Raw genomic sequence first — 26,765 nt, forward strand, 5'->3', positions numbered from 1 at the left:
GCTGTCCATGGCCCCTGATATGAGTATAAAGGGTGGTGCCAGGGGTGAAAAGAATTAGCAAGGTGAAACAACTGCTACCAGGGTGAACTCTTTGACCCCCAAGTATATCCCATTGGTTGGCTCACTATCGAGCCCAGGTTCTCCTAGTTCTGGGTTACCTTCCTTACTGTCCATCTGCTCTGTAGAACCACACATGTAATTCTGCTTCACCTTTCTCATTAATGTGGCAGGTTCTTCATCTATTTGTTTTCCCATCGCCTCTCTAAAGATGCAGTGTGCCAAACAACTGTACTCTGATATATTTCATGCAGAAAGTCATACATTTATGAGATCAAACTAATTGGTCGATACACTCTGTATAAACTGCTTTACAGAGCAATATAATCCATTATTTCACAACTCATTCATGTATTTTCAATCAAAACATAATTGAAATTATGCATCTCAAGCCTGGTTCAACAAATAATTGCGAAAAATCTCCATAGCACTGTAACACGACCAAATATCTTGTGCTTAAAGTAATACAAATAATACGGGCAAAGAAAGGTATCTGCGGTCGCCATATTTGAGGTCGCAGCTGCTGGGGCTCTTTGTGGATTCCACTGCTTGGTTAAATGAGATGAGGCTCCTGTAATTGCCGATGGCATGCCACCTCCCCCCACCCATCCACCCCCCTCTCTAGGGAGCAGTGGTCGCCTCATCTTACCACAACAATAACAGTTTGTAGAGGGTCGGACCAGTTGCATGCAAGGATGCTAGGGGCTCAGGGGCAAGTAAGGCAAATGGTTCCTTTGATTGCTATTGTGGTAGTAAATACAGCAACTTTTATGGTAAAGGGCCCTGGTGCCACTGTACCTGCTGCACCAACAGTAGCTGCACTTCTAGGCAGCACTGAAGGTGACTGTTGGGCGCAGGCGAGTGTCCGAATGCTGCGAGAACACAACCTGTAATCCACGACAAAAGCATCGCTTGTGCTCCTGGTCTTTCTGCCAAGCATTAGCAATGGCTTTCCTTCACTCTAGAAATAGCATCATCAGATCCTTTCATCTTTCAGTCAGGCAGGCATCCTCGTTTGCTGCTCTTTTTTCTTTCCCTTACATTAACTGAGCACTCCTGTCCATCTCAAGTGTGTGAAGTGACTCATTTATCTCCGAAATGTAGTTTGTTTCTGCTGTTTCGAATCTGTATTTCTATAGTTTAGTACAGTCTGGAATGTTTGTTGGTATTTCACTTCAGTAGACACAGTAATGTATCACATCCACCTTTCCTTTCCTTGCCTCCAAAATCCACTACCTTTAATCCAAACATATGAAACCCAGCCAACATATAGGCCCAGATTTACTAAAGTCTTGCGCTGGTGGTAGTACAACACAAAGCGGGCATTATATTTGCTGTACAGTGGAAAAGGGTTTTGACCTACACGAAGCATCGGTGAACAAAAGGTAATTGTGTTCATTTCTCAAAAAGACACATTGCATGTGTGCTGCAGTGCACATCACACATGAAATGAGTGGGAACCGTCTGGGTTTGCCTGTGCATAGAAACTAGTCCCTAAGGGAATGGTTTCCAGTACAAACCCTGGGCTAAACAGAGCACAATTACTTCTGATCCACAGTATAATGCTGTGCGTTGCTCAAGGCAGTATTATTGAACAACACCAATGCAGGGATGACACCAACAGCTGATCATTCTATCTAGATATGGCATTGTGCTGTATTTCCTCTCTTGCTCAACACAGCACAGTAAATGTGGATGCTGCACTGCATTGTGCAAAGAAACAGTAAATCTCTCCCTTCGTTGAGGGGGACGTGGCTAACCACTGATGAAGATGGCAGTTTGATTCTGAGCTCCAGCCCAGCCTCCCTCCATCTGCCAGAATTCTGCTGACCTGGAGCCTCTGGGTGACCACACTCACAATTCCAGGGCCCCCCGCGGAGATGGTGGCCTATTGAATGCAGCCAGTGCACATGTAGGTTCCCAATGGCGTGTTGAGTGGCCCTCAACCAGGCCTGCCCGCCAGCTCAAAATGGTGGTGAGGGCTGGAGCAGCTGAGAGGCCTGGCAGTGAACCAGAAGCAGTCTTCAGGAGCAATGGGGCCATACAGTGGAAGGCCTTGAACAGCAGGAGGTCCTAACGCCCGCCAATCCATACTTACCATCATTACATGTATGGAAACGTTATATTGACGATATCCTGGTGGTGTGGCGAGGCACGGAAGAAGACCTAGTGTCATTTCATGGTTGGTTGAATAGTAAGAACGCCTACCTCAAATTTGCCATCGAATACAGCAGGACATCTTTGGCTTTCCTTGACCTGAGGTTACATGCAACTCCAACTGGTATCGAATCAGAGCTTTATCGGAAGCCGATGGCTAAAAACGCACTACTGCGATACGACAGTTGCCATCCACGAGCCCTGAGGGACAACTTGCCCTTTGGCCAGTTCCTCAGGGTACAAAGAAACTGCTCCAACAAAGAGGCCTTTAAGACCCACTCGAAAAATCTGGAGGTTCAACTGAGCGAAAAAAACTATCCAAAAAGAATTATACGTCAGTCTAAAAAGAGGGCGTCTAATAATAACAGAGAGTCCCTACTAGAAATACTCCCTCCCAAAGAAAAGACCAATCGTATTGCCTTTGTCAATACTTTTAACAGTCGATCGAACCAAGTACAAAAGATCATAAAGAAGCATTGGTCGATCTTGAAAACCGGAGGTGATGACATCGCTTTACCTATTTTTGCCTTCAAAAGAGGACCCAATCTAAAAGACCAGCTAGTCCACACACGCCCACGTAACAAGGAATCAAGACAAGTGGGCACTTTGTGGGACTTACCTCCTGTTGTCGGTCATCACCCCTGCGGGGCATGTACTGTCTGTCACCAAACATGTAAATCCACCGTGGTCGACATAGGCACCAATCGCCCATGGACACAAAACAAATTTACAAACTGCAACAGCAGTAACCTCATCTATTTGATAACATGCCCGTGCCCATTGCGATATGTTGGGATGACGACCAGGAGAATACGAACACGGATACAAGAGCATAAGAGTACAGTGCGATGCCGAAAACAGGCTACCCGCCTCACTGCACACTTTTTGGAGAAAGGACATGGCCCCGAAGACTTCTGCTGGACAGTCCTGGAACAACCGCATATTCCTGATTCGTGTGCTAACATTAGTCGCTTTTTGTTCAAAATTGAGCAGAAATGGGTTTACCGCCTGAACAGCGATAAGGAGGGCCTTAACGAGCCAATACCCTGGATGTCCCTCTGAATGATGTCATTACATGCTTATACTCTCAGTCGCTTTATCTTTGACTGACACTATGAATCCTGACATGATGAATTCTTACATTCATGCTAGGTACTCATAAGAACCACACAGGCTCAGGCTTTCGCTAGATGTTCCAACTAATTTATGCCTCTGATACACAAAGAAAAGTCCCCATATAGCCATCGCATAAACGGCAATACGTGCTGGTGATAAAAATTAATTTCTGGGTATGTTCCAGCGGTATCAACAATATTACCAATATTGGCACATAATAATATTGTTATCTCTATGTCCAAAGATCAATTTGCCTTGCTTACAGGGAACTATCTGTAAAGATCCGTTTGGAACTACATGTCCCAGCATTCCCTGCATCACGTGACCGCACTGGATCACGTGATGCTGTTTGAGCCGAGTACGAACTTACAAACAGCTCCTGCTGACGATCGCCGGTGCCCCCCCAGACAGTACGGATGACTGCTAGGAGACACCGACGGACAGGTAAGCGGGCCGCACAGCGCTCGCTCTCTGGCGCGCACGCTGAAAGCCTGTTAATACCCATGCGGCAAGCAGCGCTGATCTCAGAGCGTACTCGCTCTCCGTTTTGCCGCTAAGCCATAAATCCTTTTAACCACACTTTGACCACACTTTTGCTTGACGCGCTTTGCGGACTTGCACACGTGTCACTACCTGATTCCAGCCATTATTCTGATCGCTGTGACATAGTACTGGCGGGTTATCTGCAATAAATCCACGCAGCACTTAATGGGGGTACCAAGTCATCTTTTGCCTCCGTGTAAACTCCATTTCTTTATTCCTTTGTTGAAATACCTCTAAAAGTGACTCATGATTGTTTCTAGAGCGGTGCTCCTTATACCTGCGCTGCAGGCAGGTGGGGTGAAGCCTCTCAACCATCATCTTTGGGTGAGTGTGTATATGGGAACCTATGTCCCAGTATGTGTGAATGCGCTTCCATCACACTATGGTTTTACTAAAAAACTATTTGAATATGAATCATTCATGTTCTTTTGTTTTCCTGTTTGTTTGTCTTTCTGTCTGGATCCGATGCCACTGGATACTATGCATTAACAGTATACGGTTGAGTACACCTGGGACTTTCAGGTGATATTTTTTCATTATTATTTATTAAAGCAGTAGTGTAATTCTAACAAGGTCCTGAAGAATGCATTTGAAACTCTGTTCTATGTAATGCAGAAACATGTTGACCATTAAGTGCGTTTATTATTTCAAACCCGCACTTGCACTTGCCTTTTAATCTTAGGGATTGGGAGATATTAATAAATTCTGTTTTTCTACCCAATTCACCTAATTTTATTAAAACCCCTCACTTTTCACTCTTATCACCATACACTGCTTTTTTTCAGTAGCCACTTGAATTAACTCTTGTACAAAACATACTACCCACTTGTCACATTTATCGGTCACGGTAACATCAGACCGGCCGTTTTGTCTCCTGGGTAAGGAGAACCCAAATGATGAGAAAGAGGGCGGTACAGTGTGGCTTCTGATGGGAAATATTTTTCTCCATTTGCTCTTGAGCCTTGACTAGGCCTGTAGTTACTAGTATGCATGAAACTCTCACTGGTGTTTTTTGCGTAGTTTTGGCTTTGTGATCCATTCTGTCTGACTTACTATCACTTTGACCCCCAGGTATTATTTGTTGTTATAATATTGTGTTTGGGGCATATACCTGGTTGGTCGGTAAACCTGCACTTAGACCCTTCCTCAATTGTTTGTTGTGTGTGTGGCCCTCAACCAGGCCTGCCCGCCAGCTCAAAATGGTGGTGAGGGCTGGAGCAGCTGAGAGGCCTGGCAGTGAACCAGAAGCAGTCTTCAGGAGCAATGGGGCCATACAGTGGAAGGCCTTGTGTGGGTGAAGAACCAAGAGAGATCAGGGGTGACCCCGTTAAGAGGGTGAGCCTGCGTCCCCGGTGCCAGGTGGGATGGCCAACTCCCTTTGCCCTAACGATAGCACTGGGAATGGGTGACAGCAAAGTACTGTGAGACCTGCTGTGATCTGAAATGCTGTACTGACTGGGAGTTCTTGGGGAGCAACGCAGGGCGCCAGTGGTGAAGACTGAGTGAGAACCTGAAAACAGGGAGGGGCACATCAAGGACCATGTTTGTGGGGCCAGACAGGGCACTCAGTTTACCAGGTGCATCGCAGGATTGGTGCGAGGCTGCTGCCCCGGCGGAATGCCCAGAGGTGATTGTCAGCCTGGATACCAACGGGACAGCATGGTCTCTATACTTGGGGGAACCAACGGTTTGCCAGCCCTTGTGGAGATGCTGAAACCTGTGACTCAGGAGACAACTTGCTAGGAGGGAAGACATCCATGGCATATTATATTGGACTTTGCTCTGGGGGGACTGGTGCTTCTTGGGGCCAAGTTATTGCTGGATGGACATGGACCCTGACAACATGAATTCCCAGGTCCAGAACCGCCAGCTTCTGCCATGGCAGTGGCAACTTTGAGATGGGGGCTTAACTGTTGTGAGGCTACGAGTGGCCACTGGACCCCAGTCTAACTAACACCGGGCAGATGCTAATGGTCTGGAGCCCACCCAGATGAGACCCTATAATTTGGCACATCACAAAGTGTTATATCTTGGGAAGAACTAGAACCACAAGGGAGCCCGGACTGCAAAAGGGTGTGAATGCCACACAGCCCGCAGCAATGACTCACCACAGAGACCTCCGGCCATTCTGTGCTGGCAACACATTGACGACAAGCTAGACAAGATCTTGGAGGCGGGCAATGACTATAGAGAAGTGCTCGGATCCAAAATTGATAAAGTGGCCATTGGCTTGAACATACTCCTTGATGACCATGACAAGCTAGCAGACAAAGTTAAATGACATGAGTAGGCAGTGGGGGAAATGCGGGCAGTAGTGTTGGATCTCCAGTCGCAGATGAAGGACCTCATAAGTAGAGTTACATTACAGGACAGACAGGCAGAGGACACAGCCACCAAAATAATATAAGGGTGACTGGCCTGTTGGAGAACATGGAGGGCAAGAACATGATCAGTTTCCTTGAAACCTGGTTGTCGACGGAGGCCACCCCCAAGGGACTGTCCCCCCTTTTCTCGGTGGAGCAGGCCCATAGGTTCCAGGCATGCCACCCGCCATCGAGGCCCAATCCAGGCCTATGATGGCTCGCCTCTTCCATTACAAAGACGGGCAACTGGTTATCCAGAAGGCACGAACTAATGGCAACATGTGGGTGGAAAGTAGCAAAGGGAATATTTTCTCTGACTACACTCTGCAGGTCAAGCATAAGATATCTTTCTTTCATGAGTCAAGATGGAGTTGAGAGAAGTAGGCGTAGCATAATGCTCCTACTCCCAGTGCGCTGAAGGCCATGATGGACGATTTACAAATGATGGACGGGCAGGCTCATTTCTTCTCTGAACCCTCTGAAGCCTGGCACTGGTTAGAACAGAGCAAGGCTTGAATAGACAGAGAGATACGACCAGGGCCCTTGCCTCCGAATCCTAAATGACAGTGACGGAGAGTCAAGACAACAAGGCTTCACCCCTCTATGGAATAGAGGACCTAGTCTGAGGCTGACGTGGTGGACCTGGCTGCCACCATATGTTCCTCATCACCACCATTGAAAAACAATATACCAAAAGAGACGTGTCCTGTGAGGAATGTCAGAGTGGATCAATTTTGATCCCTCGACTGTCAGACGACCAGTAACAGGACTGAGGGCTGGCAGCTACAGATCATGGATCAACCAATGGAAGACCTGAGATTACACTGATACTGCGGTGGTCCCTAGGTGTGTGTACTACACCAGGTTCAATCCTTTGCCTAGGGGCCCTTGCGCCCTCCGGTACTTGAAGGACCAATGCCTGGGTGGGCTAGTGGCCAATAACTATTGGAAGATAGCCCCCTCCTTCACTGACTCCCATGCATGGATGCCTGGGAGAGCTGCCCAATGATTGCCGAATTCTGGGGCAGGATTACTTATGACCTGGTACATGCAATATGGCCCACACATGAAGGAGAGCTACCTGGCTGCATGCCAAGCTTGGGGGCCAAGCTTTTTTCTCAAAAGGCGGCCCCTAGATGAATTGATTTCGGGGCTCATCGCTGGCAAGAGGGCAATCACGCTACATTGGAAAGCTCCTGCAGGAACCCCCCCCCCCCCCAGCAAATGGAGAACGGTGTTTACAAAATAGGACCTGGCTGAGGGCTCAGCAGTGCGACAGGAGGAGGGCAGGGGGCTACGCAAATACCCACTGGCATATGAGCATGAACACATACCTGACAGCTTCAGTGGGAGGGCAAGGAACACCGGGGGACCCGATTCCCCCGACAAGAACAGCACACTGGGACAGGAAACTCTACCACATACTCCTATGGGACAGCCCGTCTTAAACACTTAGGGGCAGATTTATGTTGGACTTGCGCCATGTTTACGCCACCGTTGCGTCACGCAACGGCGCGGAAACGTGGCGCATCCCTGCGACCTATTTACAATGTGACGCATCTAGGCAGATGCATTACGTTGTAAAGCCCTGCGCCACATGAAACCTGCATCAGGTTTCATGTAGGCGTTCTGTCGCAGGGTGGGCGTTCCCTCATAGGAAAGTTCCATAAAACTGACGCAGTGAAATCTTCAAGATTTCACTGAGTTAGTTTTACGACGCTGCTGGGTCAAATCCTTACGCCTGCTTGAAGCAGGCGTAAGGAGTGACGCACCACGTTATGAATGGGTGGCCTCTGTACATTGCAGGAGTTGCGTCGCACTTGCGTCGCTACTCCAGCAATGCGCCGCCCGTACACCACAAGATGCGTCACGCATCTGCCCTTCCTTGCACCATGGTGCGCCGCATTGTAAATGCGGCGCATCTGTGGTGCCGCAAGGAGGGAACTGCGTGACACATCAGTTCTGGCTCATCCCTGCTGATTTGCAGAGATGCGCCAGAATGCGCCAGAACAGAATAAATCTACCCCCTTAGGTCCTTTGTACAGGAAGGAGGGGGACACAGGGGATAACAGCCAGCGGAATGGTACAGTTCATTGTTAACCGTTTGACTTTACTGATATGTTAACACTTCTGTCACCATATCATACATGTGCACGCCAGTTATGGGTACATATTTAATAGAATGAGTAATACTATCACGTACAAATGTTTAATTGTGACTGTGATATACTTACAAATAGCTACAAGAAAAGTTAAGTACTTTTAACTGTAATATACAAAAGAATGTAAAACTCAACAAAAATACTTTAAAAAAAAATAAAGGCCTTGGGTTCTTTTCAGTCAATTTGCTTAGACTATTGCGGTTATGTATTTTGGTGACACATACTTTTGCCATCCTTCATTTAATAACTGTGCTAGCCTTGTAATTAAAGTCATCATAACCCATTCGTACAAATAGAATGTCCTGACTATCTAAGCAATCACTTCTCTTTGATAAAATAATCTGGCTTTGCTTTAACTTACCTCAGCGGAGGTTTGCCCCCCCACACGCATACACATTTCATGCATTTTAAGGTAATACGTTGGTAATGCAATGCCTAACATACAAAACATATTTTTCAAGAGTGATCACCACATTGACAGTCATTTTTAATATTGTCACAAAGTTTGGAACGAGGCCGGTTTTCCTTCTGTGTTTAACGTTCTAACGTCAGCGTTTTTTTGCAGCATGTAGATCTCTTAATAATACTTGGTAATGATAATACAGACTGAATATTTAAAGCTTGGATTAAAGCGTTGCATGGTTCATTACAAAGCTAAAAAGACTGTGCCTTTCACATTCTTAAGAAATTGAAGCTGAAGGTTGACCAAATGCTCTCAGATCTTTGGAGTGGGAAGCAAGCTTTGATCTCCGGCCTGAACAGCAGGTTGCATTTGATGCCTTTAAGCCATGTACACTGTGCATTACTTTTTTTTTAATCTCGTTCGTCTTGCTAAGGCTATAAGTAACTTCCAAATTCAAATCTACTTGTACCTGTCCTGCTTCACGTCACGCAACAGGGAAACTGAAAGTATACTAATGTAACATTTCGAACGAGTCCGTCAAGCTGTCCCTGTATATTTAACGTCTCACAACTAGTACTGCTGACGTAAAGACACATCAAGGAACCCTGCAGGCCGCTCATTCGTCAGATTTACAATTTAGAAACATAGCAAATAATTGGAAATTCAGCTTTTAACGGAACATGTTGGTAAAGGCGTCATGAACACAGACTCTGCTCTTAATCTGTACAGTCCTGCATTCTGAGGTGACTATTATATTATGATCAGAAACAATTCATGAAACAACCCTTTTGTTAATTTGAGTGCTGTATGTCTTCTTTGTAAGGCACCTATTTTTCAAATGATAATTTTGCGGTGTGTTTTGGTGTCTTCTTTCAGCAGGAGGACTGTGGAGCTGCTTTGCATAATGAAGGGAAGTTCTGTCAGGGCTAAACACTGAGGCCCAGATTTATTAAACCTTTGCATTGTTTTTGTGTTATAGTTTGATTTATAAAGCCGCACAAGGAGAAATTTGAGTTACCTTGCTTGACTTTTTAAAGAAATTTACATTTTCTAGTGTTAGGCGTTCTATTGGTGGATCATGGCCATCCCAAGCATTCATCCAAGACCATGGCATAGCAAGGAAAAATATGTGCATATCCCATTGTTACCTCCTCTGTTTATGCATGATGCAGTGCACCACACATAGAAAGAGGAAATTGCCTTTTACGGTTGTTTTTGTGCAGGAAGGTACCTCTTCCTTCACAAAAACAATCCTGTTCATAACAGCGGCACCCTTGTGCTATGGTGCAAGCCTGCAAAGGTGCCTTTGTTGGTGCTAGGCTCCGTCAAGTGCACCAGCGCAGGTAGTGAACTGAGGTGTTGCATATCTTTGCAGACATGCAGCTCTTCAGCTCTCTCCCATTCAATCAAAAGAGTGCAGCAATGTAATCCCAAAATGTGATTTACAAAGCCACACAAGGGGCGATTTATGCTGCTTTGCATGACTTTGTAAGGAAATGTAACCCAATGCAGTGGCTTGCACAGTGTTGCGTTATTTTACTGTAATAGGCATTCCATGGGTGTAGCATGAGCATTCCAGTGAATCCACCAATAAATTTAGACACAAACACAGATTTACTAAAGACAATTTAACCTGGGATTGCATTCACAGGGTGCACCTACCACAGAGGATCATAACAAGAAGAACTATTTATACTTTTTGTTATTTGCTCTTCCCATGTGTGTTGAAATCTGAAGTACACATAGAAAGAGAAATAAGCCTATAAAGATTGCTTTTGAGCAGGAAGCTACCCCTAACTGCACTGAAACAATCCTGCCCGTGACTCAGGCACCCTTGCATCATTGTACAAGGGTGCTTTTGTTGGCATTAGGCAGCACGCAGTGTGAACGCATTTGGAGAGACTAGAGGGGTCATTAGGATGTTGGGGTGGCACCACCGCAGAGCTGGCGGGGCAGAAAAACACCTTTTTCTGCCCGCGAGCAGCGGAACTCACGTGCGCCACATTAGGATAGCAAAACATAAGTAATTTCCGTCTGCCGCGGAGCGCCGTGCACCACCATCAAAGTGCGCCTGCCACCGCGGCGGTGGGAGCCAATCGAGACCCTCCGCCATGCGGAATGACGTCCGCCCGCTCAACAAATTAGGATGGCCCAAACAAGTCACCGCACCGCAGCGGAGACACCGCCCAGTCTGACCAGGCGGAAACTCGACAGCGGAGCGAGATAGCCGAGACCCGGACCGGAACGCCATGAACCCAGCCCTCCATATGCACCCGGTGATGTTCCACCTACAACACTATCGTCAGATGGGCCGCCGCGGACGCCGCCGCAGGTACGCAACTACAAAAATGCTACACACAACGCACAGGCCGACACAGTGTCAAATCACCACACAGACACCCTGCTTGGGGTCACAACACATCCACAAGGGCACCCACACATCACCCACCTGACAACATGGCACCCCTCAGCATCCGGGACACAGATCATCCGCCAACCAGCAGCAACGTCCCGCTCCCGGTCACGTCACCGCCGCGGTTAACACATGCGCTCTATGCAGAAGGCATTGCCACTCCAAGGCATGGGCAGGGCACAAACACCACAGGGCCACACCACCACAAACCACACTGAAATGCACCCCACCAAGTCACAGGCCAGGTGCCCATCCCGTGCACTCCCATGCACAACAACAAGAACTGCAACAAGCACAATACACACTCTCTGCACCACACAACACACAACCAGGGAGACAGCTACTGCAGCAGTGGCTGACAAGGAACACACAACACCAGTGCCACACACACACACTGAAGGCTCACAATCTTTGCCAGCACATACACACACAAACAAAAACACACCCTGGGTGTAGCCACAAACACAACACACACACAGGGATGCCTCAACAAATGCCTGCACAAGAACAACACACAAACACTACAGGAACATATTCTGAACTCCAACAGAAACAGACATACCATATACTCCCTACTGGGGAAAAGCAATGGGAGCACAGACACAACAGGAGTACACAACATCATCACTCAGGAACAAAACACAAACACCATAACACAAATCACACAAGAAGTGCATCTGGACAAACACACACTGCCACATCAAACCTACCCCACATGCACATCAAACACCGATCAACAGACACCACAAGGCATTGGGATGCACATCAGGCAATGCCCAGGCCACATACACACAGCACTGCATGCTCAACAAGCAGTGTGTGCATAACAAGCACAACAGCCACACACACACACATGATTAACACAACCACATCACACACACCACAATTGAGCCTTGCACAAATACTGCAGTACACCCAGTAACTGGACCAATACCACAGCCAACACCAACACATCCAACAAAACAACTACACATGCACCACTCTGGGACACAAGAGCCAATCCATCTCCACCAGAGCACTGGGCAGCACACACAGCTGAAGTACACATGACCACTACAGAATGACTAATAGCACAAGGACAGCACACATACACCATTGTAGCAATGTCCAGAGTAGAACAACACTTATGGCCCAAGAACTGCACCACAAAGCACAAGCTCACAAATGAAGTGATGGGGAGGTACACACACATGGAAACCAAGGGGACAGCTGACATCAAAGTGAAATACCCTGCATGTCAGTAGCAGACATGTAATGGGTGTACCACATACAAATAGAGTGAGGGAAGACACACAATGGCAATGCACAAGTGTCACACATAGAAGATGGCGTAACACCACACACACCATGCCATACAGGAGGAGAAAAAACACCATGTGCCTGCAATGCATCACAAACACAAACAAAATGCCAGTGTGGAGCAGCAGGGCCACACGGTCTACACAAACACACCCAAGACACATTGAGGATCAATCAAACACAACACTGATGTGCAACTCACACACTTTGAACACTTCAAACTTACAAAAACAACTAGGAGGAGTCACACACAACTGCATGGACACACCAACACACAGCACAGTTCCCTACAAACAGCTCACACAAGTGCATACAATCTTCTACACAGGGCAAGACAAAACAAACAACAGGCATACAACTCCTGAGTGACACATGTGTGTCTCTCACAATACAGGGGCACACATACATCCACTACAAACGTACACCCTTCACACTGCATACCTCTGCTACATCCAAGACCACGCATCTCATGTAGGCCATGGTACCAGGACTAAGGGCCAACGCAAGATGACCATACACATACACGGCTGGGCACACATAAAGGAATCCACACACATACATCATGACATATCCCAACCTGCTCCAAAACCTTAGCACAGCATCACACCCTGTGCTGGTAGTGTCCCACAACCTGATATGTGAACAGTGTATCCAACAATAGAAAATCACTAAGAAGATAACAGCATGGCAGGTAAAATAGCCATCACAGATTACACCATTATCAGGGTCAGAATAGACTGAAGACCCTGTCACCCCTGACTAAAAATCTGATGCCTGCAAAGAGCCTTGCAATGTTGAAGTGATACATAGAGCATGGGGCACAGCCAACCAAATGCAAACAGAAAAAGAACTTTAATCAGCAAGGACACTGACAAAACACACCACAGAAGTAACTGCATTTATTCACATATTGCACAGATGTAGCAGTGGAACAATAGTAGACAACAGCAAGGCACAACATAATGTACATAATCAAGATACTATGCACAGGTGACATACAAACAGGAAGGCCAGTGTCCATAGCACAGGGGAGAGGCAAACACAGCAGAGCAACAGGGCCAGTGTCCATGGCAGGTGAGAGGCCAACACAGCAGAGCAACAGGGCCAGTGTCCACGGCAGGTGAGAGGCCAACACAGCAGAGCAACAGAGCCAGTGTCCATGGCAGGTGAGCCAGCAAGTACATGAGAGGCTGCACAGGGGAGAGTACAGCACAGCAGAGCAACAGGGCCAGTGTCCATGGCAGGTGAGAGGCCAACACAGCAGAGCAACAGGGCCAGTGTCCATGGCAGGTGAGAGGCCAACACAGCAGAGCAACAGGGCCAGTGTCTATGGCAGGTGAGTCAGCAAGTACATGAGAGGCTGCACAGGGGAGAGTACAGCACAGCAGAGCAACAGGGCCAGTGTCCATGGCTCTTCAGGCAGCAGCAGGAGAGGGTCCCAGGCAGCAGGCTCTTCAGGCAGCAGCAGGAGAGGGTCCCAGGCAGCAGGCTCTTCAGGCAGCAGCAGGAGAGGGTCCCAGGCAGCAGGCTCCGTGAGCAGTGGAAATGTGAGGCTCACTCCCACAGATTTATAGCCCCCTGGGGTCGTTTAGAAGCTGAAAAGCTGCTACAATTGGTTGTCCAGGTCTGCCTCTTTCAAAAGCATCCAATGACTGCCTCCTCCGTGGCGGTGCACACCTTTCGCGATTTTCAAATCTGCATTATGCCACCGCGATCATCGCTGCCATTGGCTGTAGGCAATGCTCCATGGCAGTGACGCACCGCGGGTGCCCTGGATGCGCTACCGCGATGGTGCATCATTCAAAAGTATCCAATGACCGCCTCCATGGTGGCGGTGCACTCCTTCCGCGATTTTCAAATCTGCATCATGCCACTACAATCATCGCTGTGATGCGAAAGATGCGGTCCAAGGGGAAGCAGCTAGGTAATACCACGCAGCATTGCTGATTAGGAACATTGTTTCCATCGAGGCGATACCGCCCCCCTAAGAGACCATGATGTGCCATTAAGCACCTACAAATGTTCACCATTGAGCAATACATCCGCCTAAAAAGCCAAGCGTATGTACTCTGAACCACGCATGTACCAAGTAGGAACAGCGTCATCCACTGTAAATATTTTTCGCACTAATAAATTCTTTAATCCTAAATCTAGGTTTTTAGGAGTGGTATTATACAGGGCTGGTCCCTGTATGGTCCTGACGAAACGCTAGGGGTAGCGTGAAACATGTTGACCATATACTGAACCCACCTACATTACTGGTTGGTACACAGTATAAACCCCACTTTTAACATGCCGGTCTAGGAGCAGAATAAAACATTGAGGCCCACTAGCACGGTATTTTTAACACTCACACACACATCCACTCCACTCTCTCCACACCACACATAGTCCTTCACTTTAACAGTGCTCCTACTTAGTTCGCAAGTCGTAGCACGCCCCTTTTCGTAGAGAACTGGGATGACCCCAATGATGAAGCATGTCACCGTGTGGAAACTCCGGTGAGTGAGGGAAAAACAAGAAAGAACATTTTTTCTTTCTTTAAGAGCTACACTAATACACTATTTGAAGGCAGCCCCTACACAAGACAGGTCCCTGAACCCAGATATTGGTTTCCTTTTCTACATACTACAATCATCGCTGCCATTGGCTGTAGGCAATGCTCCATGGCGGTGACACGCCGCAGGTGCCCGGGGGGCGCTACCGCGATGGTGCATCATTCAAAGTATCCAATGACCGCCACCAAGGTGGCGGTGCACACCTTCTGCGATTTTCAAATCTGCATCATGCCACCGCGATCATCGCTGCCATTGGCTGTAGGCAATGCTCCATGGCGGTGATGCACCGCGGGTGCCGGGGTGCGCTACAGCGATGGTGCTTCATTCAAAAGTATCCAATAACCGCCTCCGCGGTGGTGGAGCATGCCCACTGCCATCTACACATGTTTCCATGCTAATGGCTAGTGCACGTGTGAAGGGGGTGGTGCTGGTGTCACACCGCCAGGGCCAGGCGGTAGGTACCGCCATTTTCGTAACATTAAATGGCTATGTCCATCGTGTACACTGTATCAGTACCCAGCAGCAACATGGTGAAGGGCACATCCTTGTACACACAATTCCAATCTTCCATGTCATCCACAGGTGGACGCACGTTCTGTGTGACACACTTTGGTCTGTGGTCCCTGCCATGTTAGTTATGCATTTGATGGTTGATGATGCTTGACACTCTTGAGCTGGTGTCAATGATGTTGAAGCAAGCAATGTGTTGTGGGTCAATGCTGACCTTGACAAGGCTTGTGTCACTGTATGGTATCGTACCAGACTGGTGCTTTCACATCAGCTCATGCACACAACTGAAAGTTTTCCTGCTACTGTGAGGAATGTGTGGATGGATGTGTGCAGACTTTACATGATGCATTGAGGTGTGACAGGTACAGCAGATGGGTATGATACAGTCATGGTAGTTTCATACACATCAGCGGATGTCACAGCACCTGGTGTGCACATGTAACATGTGTGGTTCAGTATGTGTGCATTCACATTCACCAATGTGTTTGTGGCACTCGTATATTGTTAGTGGAGAGGTGTGCCCTCTGTGTGTATCAAAAGGCCACCCATGTAACCTGGTGTGCTATGCATCACTCAGGCAGTCTTTGTTTTTCCATTACATCGTTGATGGTATGTGCTGTGGCCATCTCATGATGGTTGTCACTGACATTTTCTAATTTACATCTCAACTAGGAGGAGGCTAAATCTCCTAGGTCGTATGAGAAAGAAAATCCCTTGTGAAAATGAAAGCCCCACAAAATAGAAAAGGTTGAATTAGTGGCTGTGCTATAGCCCATATAGTAGAAGTGAATGTCAATAACAAACTAAAAAATGTTTTTGTAAAAAACTGTTGATGCTTTTATTTTCAAATAATTAAAAAGGAGTTTTTTTGTACAAAAATTACTTTAAAAACAGTGCATGCTCAATACATTCAAATATACCACAAAATTGAAAACTAAAAACAATTAGTTCTGAAGATAGGAAAAAGACAGAGGAGAAAACAAAAAGACAGACAATCTTATTTGTCATAGCAGTACATATCTGGGAATGCGAAATGGAAGAGGCTAGTCCAGGACACGTTTTGCTTATATTGTCTATGGAAATAGCTCTGTCCCTTGATTATGTTCTTTTTTGCGTCGACGCGTTTCGATGGTTAGTTTGAATTTTAGACCATCTTTTTCAAGACAGAAATGATGTGTCTATCCTATTAAAATGGTACTGGATGGTTGCCAAATTCATGAAGGTCCTTATGACATGGGCTCTTCTATTTCATATTGCTCGGCAGTTATTCTTATTAAACATGGCATCTGCCCAATAATTGTCATTGCCTTTTCTCTTTTTGTCCAGTGGGCTGTTTATCTATCGGCACTTTTAATTTCATCGAATTCCGGCCTCCCACTTCCCAGGGTTGATTTGATATTGCACTCTTAATTGTTTCTTTCTAGACAATGTAAAATTGTCCTCTGGTTTTTTTCCTTCCTTCGTCACAAGTTAGTTTCTCACGCTGTCTGGTGGTGTTTAAAAACGGGCTTCGATGTAAAAACCTCCTCTCTTCGAGAGTAGTCCGGGTTTCCTCTCTTCAATTCAGTTTCTTAGCCCGGATGTTAGTGTCTTGTCCTTTTAAAACACCACGGAAAACCTCTCTTAAATGTGGAAAAAACCGGGTTGAAATTCTTCCCGTCTCGAAACGACTCGCCTGATTAACCGCAAATCTCCTACGTCACCTGACAGTGCTGGAGGACATGGAGAGGTTGCAATAATTCGGAAATTCCACCTGGACAGACCAACACTGAAGATCCTGTGTGATCTTTTGGTGGCCCACCTGCAGTCTCGCCGTCACTATCCAACTGCATTCACACCCACATACAAGGTGATGGCAGCCCTCCACTTTTTTGCAACTGAATCCTTCCAGGAGACCGTGGCTAGCACTGGAGGGATGTCGCAGCCCATGTGCAGCCAGGTGCTGAGGGATGTTCTTTCAGCCATGATGCTCTATAGGAATCGCTACATTCATTTTCCTAGGGGAGCAGAATTGGCCAGTGTGAAGGGTGACTTCTATCCCCTTGGGCGCATCACACATGTTGTTGGTGCCATCGATTGCACCCATGTAGGTGTGGTGCCACCACAGGCAACAGAGCACATTTATAGGAACTGTAAACATTATCATTCTATCAATGTGCTGGTGGTGTGCCTTGCGGATATGACCATTTCCCATGTGTGTGCAAGATTTCCTGGCTCTGCACATGATTCGTACATCATGAGGAACAGCATGGTGCCCCGGATGATGGAAAATCTGCATTTCGAGCGTGCTTGGATTGTGGGTGAGTATGCCTACTGATATTGCGTGCTGTGTGTTACCTGCTGCACTCTGGCTGTGAAATATTGCAATGGGTGTTTGTCATTCACTGGTGACTCTGCATATCCCAGTAGGCCATGGCTGTTGAGCCCGCTGAAAAATCCCACAACCCCGGCTGACAGCCGGTACAATTAGGCCCATGGCAGGACCCGACGTGTAATTGAGCGGACTTTTGGCGTGCTGAAGTCAAGATTCCGCTGCCTTGACAGGACAGGAGGTGCACTGGCATACTCTCCTGGGAAGGTCTGTAAGATCGTTGTGGCATGCTGTATGCTGTACAACCTGCAATCCACAAGGGGATCCCCCTACTCCTGGACGATGGTGAGGAACCTAGGCCACCACCTGCTCAAGGACCTGAGTACAGTGATGAGGACAGTAGAGAGGAGGAAGGAGTTGACCTGCACCAACAGCTCATCGACCGCTACTTCACTTGAAGGTGGGTGACGATGAACGACGTGTACATTGTCTGGTGTGGTTGCTGTTGTTGTGAATGGCTATGCGCAGATGTAACAGACAGGCACATGTACAGTCACATGTGTGTGTTTAATGTGACATTGACGTTCCATATGGGGACGTATGCTGGCCTCTATTTGTTCACACCTGCAGCCCATTGTCTTGTATGCAAGTAGTGTCTTGTGTATGTTTTGTGAAGTGTTCTGTCTGTGATGCCACAATGACACCAGTGACTGTGGTTTTGTTGTGTCTCCCTAGGTGCTTCAGAATAACCCTGCCCTACATACTGTACATCATTTGGACACATCATGGACATTGTCAGCACTGAAAATGTTGTACTACAAAAGATACTGCACAAAATCTGGTGCGTCAGGTATTTTATTAGTAAAGTGGACATGTGATTTGTGCGTGAATATTAACATAAAGGTGGTAAATGAGCAGTGAGTTGACAGTCATGGTCGATGAGATGCAAGAGTAGACACCATATGGATGTGGGGACCCAGTCCAACAGACAAGTGCCATTGCCAAGGAAATGTGGGGAAAGACAGTCCAAACAGTCAATGCAGTGGAGAAGGGGGTTGCCATCAGGGCTGGCTCCGTGACTGGCGTGTGGCAGGTGCTTTGCCTCCGGGGACTCCCAGGCTCTTCTTTAGACGCCCCCTTGATCTTTTTGGCAGTGGGGGGTCTGCTGACTGGCCAGTGGCATCAGGGGACTCGTCCCTCTCTGTTGGTGCAGGGGAGGATGGTGCACTGTCATCCTGCGGCACAACAGGAGGGGGCTGTGGTGTTGTTTGGGACACAGGCCTTTACCTCTGCAATGCCACTTGCTGGCCCATGAGGTCCACCATCTGTCCAAGGCGGTTGTCGATGGACCTCATCAGCAGGTTGAGCTCCCTTAATAGTTCATCAGACTGGCCACTTTGTCCCTGGACCTCTTGGTATGCCTCCACAACTCTGGTGAAGTGATCCAGGGATGGTGTCCACTCCTCCTGAGGTTCTGGTGGTGACCCTGGGCCTCCCACCTGCCCTGCTGCCACAGACCTGTTGCCTCGCCACTCTGTGTCCACGCACACTCTCCCTGCCCTCCACAGTTGCTGGTGTGGCCTGTCATCCCCTGGGACAGGGGGGTGCTGCAGGTGGTACTGGTGGTACTGGTGGTGCTGGTGGTGGTAGTGGTGGCGGTGGTGGAGGCAGAGGCCGTGACTGCAGGGGTCTGCTGTGCTGTTGTTGGTGCAGCAGACGTGGTGGTGGGGAGGATGGGGTCCTGGGACCTCTGAGTCTGTGGCACACCAGATGGGCCGGGCTGGAGCTTATTGTCCAAATTGTCCTGGAAATCAACATCTGAGAGTCCATGTACCGGGGGTGGAGACTGGCTCTGCTAGTCGATGTTCTGGTCCTCAGCAGTGAGTTCTTCATCACCTGTGGATTAGATGGGGAATGGTCAGTGTTGTGCACTGTGCAAGTATTGTATCATCTGCGTTTCATTGACTGTCTGTACACTACACAAACAGTGTTCCAATACAAGATGGCTACCTACCTGTAAGTCTGTTTGTTGAACAGTGCGATGGCTGACTGGGTGGGGGAGGCCTTCATGCTGCTGGAGGGTGGGACAGGGGGCATGCTGGGAGTAGTGATACAGGCCTCCTACCCCCAAACAGTGCTCCAATACAAGATGGCAACCAACCTGTAATTCTGTTTGTTGAACAGTGAGATGGCTGACACATGCTCCTGGGTGGGGGAGGCCTCCATGCTCTTGGAGGGTGGGACGGGAGTCATGCTGGGAGTAGTGATACTGGCCTCTGACCCCCAAACAGTGCTCCAATACAAGATGGCTACCTACCTGTAAGTATGTTTGTTGTACAGTGCGATGGCTGACACATGCTCTTGGGTGGTGTTGGGGGGGGTTATACAACTTTGTAGGCTGTGGTAGAGGGGGTATGGTGTGAGTTGTTGTACAGACCTCCCTCTTACATACAGGCCTCCTATGCAAGATGGCTAGCTACCTGTTGGGTGAGGGTGGACAGTGTAATGGGGTTTGGGTTGTGCAAGGAAGTACTTCTCAGTGTGTTGGTTGCCATTTGTTTGTACTTACCAGCCTCTTTTCCCCCAGCTACTCCTGTGAGACTCTCAGGATGCAGTATGGCAAGCACCTTCTCCTCCCATGGTGTGAATGTTTTCGGTGGGATGGGAGGGCCACTGCCAGTCACGTTCACCAGGTGGCAGTTCTTGCTCCTCTTCTCTTTGACCACCCTCTTCAGATCATGCCACCACTTCATGATCTCCTTCTTGGATCTTGGAGTGGTCCCTACAGCATTGACCCTTTGGACTATCCTTTCCCACATTTATGTCCTCGTGGCTAATGGTGTATGTTGGACCAGGCTACCAAACAGTTGTGGCTCTACTCTCACTATCTCATTGACCATGACTGTCAACTCACTCTCTGTGAATTTGGGCATTTTATGTGATGTCATGGTGTGTGGTGGTTGGAGTGTTTGTGGGTGTAGGTGTGTGGGTGGCGGTTGTGGTGCTGGTGTGTGAGGTGTGTTGTGTGCTGGGGGATTGTTGGTGCTGGTGTGATGGTGGTAGTGATGTTGCAGGTGGATGTGTGTGTGTGCTGTGCTCTTTTGCCTCTCCTGTCAGATGTGGTGTATGGCCTTCTCTTCTGGAGTGTTGCAAAGGATTGTGGTCAGTGAAGGTGGTGGTTTTATACTCAGCTGTGTGGGTGTGTCCAAGTGGAATTTGGTTGGTAGGTGTGTTGTGGGAGTTGTCCTGTGCCTTAATATTCTTATTAGCATTATTTATGTTTATTTGTATGTGTTTTATTATTTGGGGGTATGGCTACTTTGATTTGTGCAATGTTTGGCATCACTGCTGTGTTTTGGAATCGTCCGCCATGTTTTTCATGTTCAGTCCGCTGCGGTGCCTATGCTGCCGCTCTTCAGCTATCTCTCCCATTCACTCCTGTGTGCGACCGCAGTGGTCGGGAACAGCAGTTCCTACCGCAGGACCCTCTGGGATAGCTTAATTTCCCGTGTGTTGTCTCTGCTTTCCTTGCAGCGGGTTGTTGCTTTTCTGCTACTTTTCCGAACACCGCGTCGGTATTTTTTACCTCACCGCCCGCGTCGGGCGGTTTTGGTAGGGCTGCTACCACCGCGGTCGGTCTTTTGTGGCGGTTGATCCTAATTTGGCCACCGGTTTATCCACGGTCCTGGCGGGCGGTTGTTTTCCGCCTCCATGGTGGTCGGGGTGATTTTCTGCCCGCTATTCTAATGGGGCCCTAGATGTGCACCAAATCTGGCATATTTCTGCTGTCTTCGTTTTACACAATGCAGCACAGCAAATACATTGCTGTATTGCGTTGCATGAAATGTTAGTAAATCTGACCCGAAATTAGAGAAAGAATATCTTCACTGCACAAGAGCAGAGGAAAACGAGATGTGCATTCCTTGTCACCAATACCCTTATGTGGTAAAAGGCACAGGACTCTGTGGTGAGTAGAAAAATCAGTTGTTTCTTATAAAAATGTCTTGGTTATCTCTTGAGCATATACATTTAAAATGTACGGGGATTGGTGACATGGAGCACTACCGGCCAAGTTCTTTCTTCAATGGAATGTGGCACCAGTTACAATAATACAGGAGCATAATGTAAATACTATTTTCACCATACATTAATTCTTATTTATGCAGTTCTCTATGTTTAGTGGATATGAATACGAGGCCGCCCGCTTCTGAGCAAAGATTTGGTCAAAGGCTCTTATTCTTTTACAAATTAAATACTGTTTATCTTATATTACTTCACTACAATAAACTGGTGGAAGGGCCAATGGAAGCTGCTTAAATATCTGTGGCTAACTGTGTGCTGTGGATTTCCTTTGTATGAATCATCTCTGCAAAATGTGGTGTTTGTTTACATGTTTTTGTGTGGCTACCTGCCAATGTGACCTTCAGTTACACAGCAGGCTCAAGATAGAGCTTGCAAAATTACAAGCTCACGCACTACCCAAGTGGTCATATATGGAGAAAGCGTCAGCTTGTGCTACCTCTTTCACATGCCTCACTGTGGATATAGGGCCACATGTATGAAGCTATTTTTCATTCACAAACTAGCGAATTTGCAGAATTGGCCCACTTGCAAATGCAAAAAAGGCTTATTGAACGTACCAACCTCTGTTTTGCAATTTGGTGACCTGTTAACAAATTGCAAAATGTATTTGAGAGTTGGTATTAAGAAAAGGAGCGTTTAGGGCACACCTTCCTAATACCGAATCTTGGTAACAAATTTGCAAAGGGGAAGGGGTCTCTTTTGTGAATGGTGGTGAAAACGTTTTTTAAGAGTAGGCAGTGGTCTCACGGACTATTGCCTGCTCTTAAAAAAATGAAAAAAAAACTTTTCATTTTTTTCTTTTAAATGCAACCCATTTTCCTTCAAGTAAAACAGACTGCACTTATGAACAAAAAAAAAAAAAGATTGCTTTATTTAAAAGCAATCATGGACATGTTGGTCTTCTGACGCCAGCTGACCACCATACCCATGATTTTAGCGATTCCTAATCGGTCACAAATTGTGACCTATCTCCTTAATATTATTGGCTTATTTGCGACCCCCTAGGAATTGCTCAATGAAATTCATGGAGTTTCAGACATTAGGAATATCAATTACCTAATTGTGATTTGGAGAAAATTGCAATTAGGTAAGCGTTAGTTCTCATATTGATACATGTGGCCCATAGTCTCAGCTCAAGCTCCTTCAGCATTGGTCCTTCACCTCTGATTCTGCTGGGGAAGGCCGAAGGCATTAGCAGGCAGCACTTATTCATAAGCGTTGGTGCTCCGATGTTGGCGCCAGGATGGCAAGCGGTCTTCTAACTTTCTCACACAAACCACATCCCCTTCTGCCAATCCCAGCTGGCTTTGACCTTTATAGAAAATAAGTTAAATCATGTCCTGAATTACTTTTTGGAAACCAGTGCCATTTAGAGGTTGTTTCATTAATATGCAGATTGAGAAGAAAGAAGTCCATTCAGTTAAGGCTAAACTCCTTTGAACATTTGAATGCCCTCAAATTTTCAACAGTGATTGGCTTGTTTTTACATTCTCTACTGTAGTTGTTATGCTTTTGCCAAGGAGTACACTATTTTCAAGGGATATCAGATCTAACCATGGTTGCTCCGAGTTCATCAAGTATCAAGCATCCCCATTTCTATAGTGTTTTCAAGTAATTTTATTTTAAAGCACTATCATAAAATTGGTATGATTTGCAGACTATTTTTTCCAATTCTAGTTTTTTGTTTGTTTTTGTTTTATCAACTGAAACTGAAATACTTTGTTTATTTAGACCATAGTCTATAAACACTGCAAAAATCACAATAAAAACGATCTATACAGTAAAAGTTCCTTACAGTAAAATTCATAAAAAGGGTACAACAGCCAACTTCATATCAAATTCATACACCAATAGCAGCAATTATTACATTTCACTCCGATCAATAAGCTATATCTTTGTATAAAATGTTTTGCCTAAGCTAGATGGGGGAAACTAAAAGAGGAAGAGGAATATAATTACTAAACACTCTTCTAACTATCCCTCAAAAAGTTTGTATGCTTTTCATATAGTTCCCAAAGTGATGGTTATATCAAGATGTGGCATTTCTAATAGTATATCTTTATCTTGGGTTCTTGAGCTTATTCCATACTTTGAAATAATTGGGGGTAAAAACAGCGTCCTCAATACTAAGACCGCAAGGCATTCAACCAATATATGCAGAATGTCATTTTTAGTTCCGAGACCACATTTACAAATTCCATCAGCATATGACATTTTGGCCTCAGTTTTTCCCTCCAATAGCCACAGGTTGATTCCGATTCGTACTCCTAATAATTCACACCTAAGTGCATAATTTGGCAATGTGTCCAGATACGGATACCATGATTCTTTTATCCAAAAATGTCATCTCTTTCACTGATTTTTTCGTGCTCAGGTATACCAAGTCGTTTTTCCTAGACTGTTCCTCACCTTGGGATCTAAGTGAGGCCTTGGTAAATTCTAACTCCAATGTGTGTTGATTTAAACTCACATTTAATGTCTTCGCTGTGGATGAGATCTTCTTTTTTACCTCTCTTGCCCACTTTAGGCTGCTACTTTCGATCTCCTCCCTACACCATTGTGACACCTTCTTCACCACCCGGGTCCTGGCGTTTCCAGAATCTTAACAGTGACATTTGGATCTGCATGTTCCAGGCCGTTGTTCCTGAATCCATTCTTACAGCCTGGATCATCGCAGAGCTTGGTAAAGACAGTAGGGTTTTTAAAAACTTCCCATCTTTCTGGTCCCATCTACATTTGCCGCTTAGGTACAGGACTTCCGCCCCGTACAAAAACTGTGGAGGTGTCATGGCATCATATGCTTTTACCATAGGTCTATGGGACATTTCTCCATATTCTTTATTAAACTTTTTTAACCAGCAGATTGAGGAGAAAGTTTTTGTATTTTGCTCTTCCATGTGGGTACACTATTTAAGGGCACTGTCAAACCAGAGGCCTAAATATTTAAATTCTTTTACTATCTCCAGTTTGATATGCCCTAAAAACTAGCTAAAATTTTTTGGGCTTTTACCGAAGCATAACATTTTTCTTTTGTCCATATTTACAACAAAAAATTAGTCTCTAAAAACATTTAGTTTCCTTTGTAGACTAAGGTCCGTTTGATCGAGTATCACAAGATCATCTGCGTATAAAAGGCATGCCACTTTGTTTCCTTTCATTCTAAGGCTCGCAGTTCTTTCCACTTCTAGCACTTTGGGTAGGTCGGCCAAGAATAAGCAAATATTAGAGGAGCCAAAACGCAGCCTTGTCTCAGCCCATTCCCTACCACTATTTTGTGTGTTAATGCCCCTTGTGTGTCTTTAATTACCTGGGCCCAGTTTCCTGTGTGTAGTTCCTTTAAAATAACCAGTAAGCCCTCCGGTATTCCATAATTACTCGGGCATTCCCAAAGACACCTACGGTCCACTGACTCAGATGCCGCCTGGAAGTCAACAAAACAGCAATACAATTTCCCATTCTGCTCTATTGCCTTCCAGGCATGTGCCCAAAGGGCAAAGCAGTGGTCCATGGTGGAATGGCCTTCTTTAAAGACCCCTGTTCTACCGGTATAATCGAGTACTGTTCCGTCCATGCTTTGAGCCTTCCTAGTAATATTTTTGCAAAAATCTTTTCCCCAATATCTAACACATTTATTAATCTGTAGGTCTTTGGTGTATGCATATCACCTTTCTTATGCACCGGTCTGACTATTGCTCCTTTCCAATTATTGGGGAATTTCCCAGATTCTAGGATCACTTGAAACATAGATGAGAAGAAATATGACCCCCAATTTGGTTGTGATTTTATTATCAGGGCTGGGAGATTATCTGGTCCTGCCGCTCTTGTTAGATTAAGGGGTTTTATTGTGGATTTTACATTTGAGGGTAAAATATCTACTTTAAGCTTTTCAACTAACCCGCCCCACTCCTGAGGCTCCCCAGCAGCCGAATCTCTTCCCGGGCTATACAATTCCTGCAGGTATTCCACCCATGCAGCTTCTTCCACCACACAATTCATTGAAGCGGGCGGGTGTTCTGCTGCTGATTGTACCAATTTCCAAAACTGGCGTAAATTCTTTGTCTCAATTACCTCCAGTAATTTTGCCCAGTATGAATCTTTATGGGCCCTTTTTGTACTCCTTATTAACATATTGTATTCTTTTTTTAAGTGTGCCAGCTTATCTGCCCTGTCCTGATCATATTTTACCCTTAATCTACGCGCTTCTCTCCTTAGCTCTCTCTTCTTTTTTAGGCAATCCTCAGTAAACCACTTTCCATGGCTCTTCGTTACATTTTGGTTACTCTTTAAATTTTGTCTATCTTTTCTTAGTTCTACTAGGAGGGTTTGAATCACTTGTTCTAATTTGGCCATAGACCAGTCAAGACCCTGTCCTCTCTCTTTTCCCAGATCGAGGTTCTGTTGAAAATGTTTTAGCCTACCTATGTAGTCATCTGTTAGTCTTGTTGTAATAAGCCTTGGGTATTCCATCTCTTGATCAATAACTTTATCATCGGGCTTCAGGTGGAACCCCAAGAGCTCTAACTCCAGGGGATTATGATCACTTCCTTCCCTTTGATAAGCTCTAAAATCCTTAGCTAAGGCAAAATTCCAAGGTGACATAAAGACATAGGGGTCGATTCCGATTCAGGAAAAAAATTGTCCGTACGATTTGTATCCGGAGCCCTCTCTGTACGAATCGTACCTGTCCGTCCGAGTCGCGCAGTACGATCCGTATTTCGTGAATCCGTCCGAATCGTCACGATTCGTACGTATTGCAAGGCTGAAACCGTGAACCGTACGACTCGTACACA

Source organism: Lissotriton vulgaris, chromosome 5, assembly GCF_964263255.1.
Source record: "Lissotriton vulgaris chromosome 5, aLisVul1.2, whole genome shotgun sequence".
NCBI lineage: Eukaryota > Metazoa > Chordata > Amphibia > Caudata > Salamandridae > Lissotriton > Lissotriton vulgaris.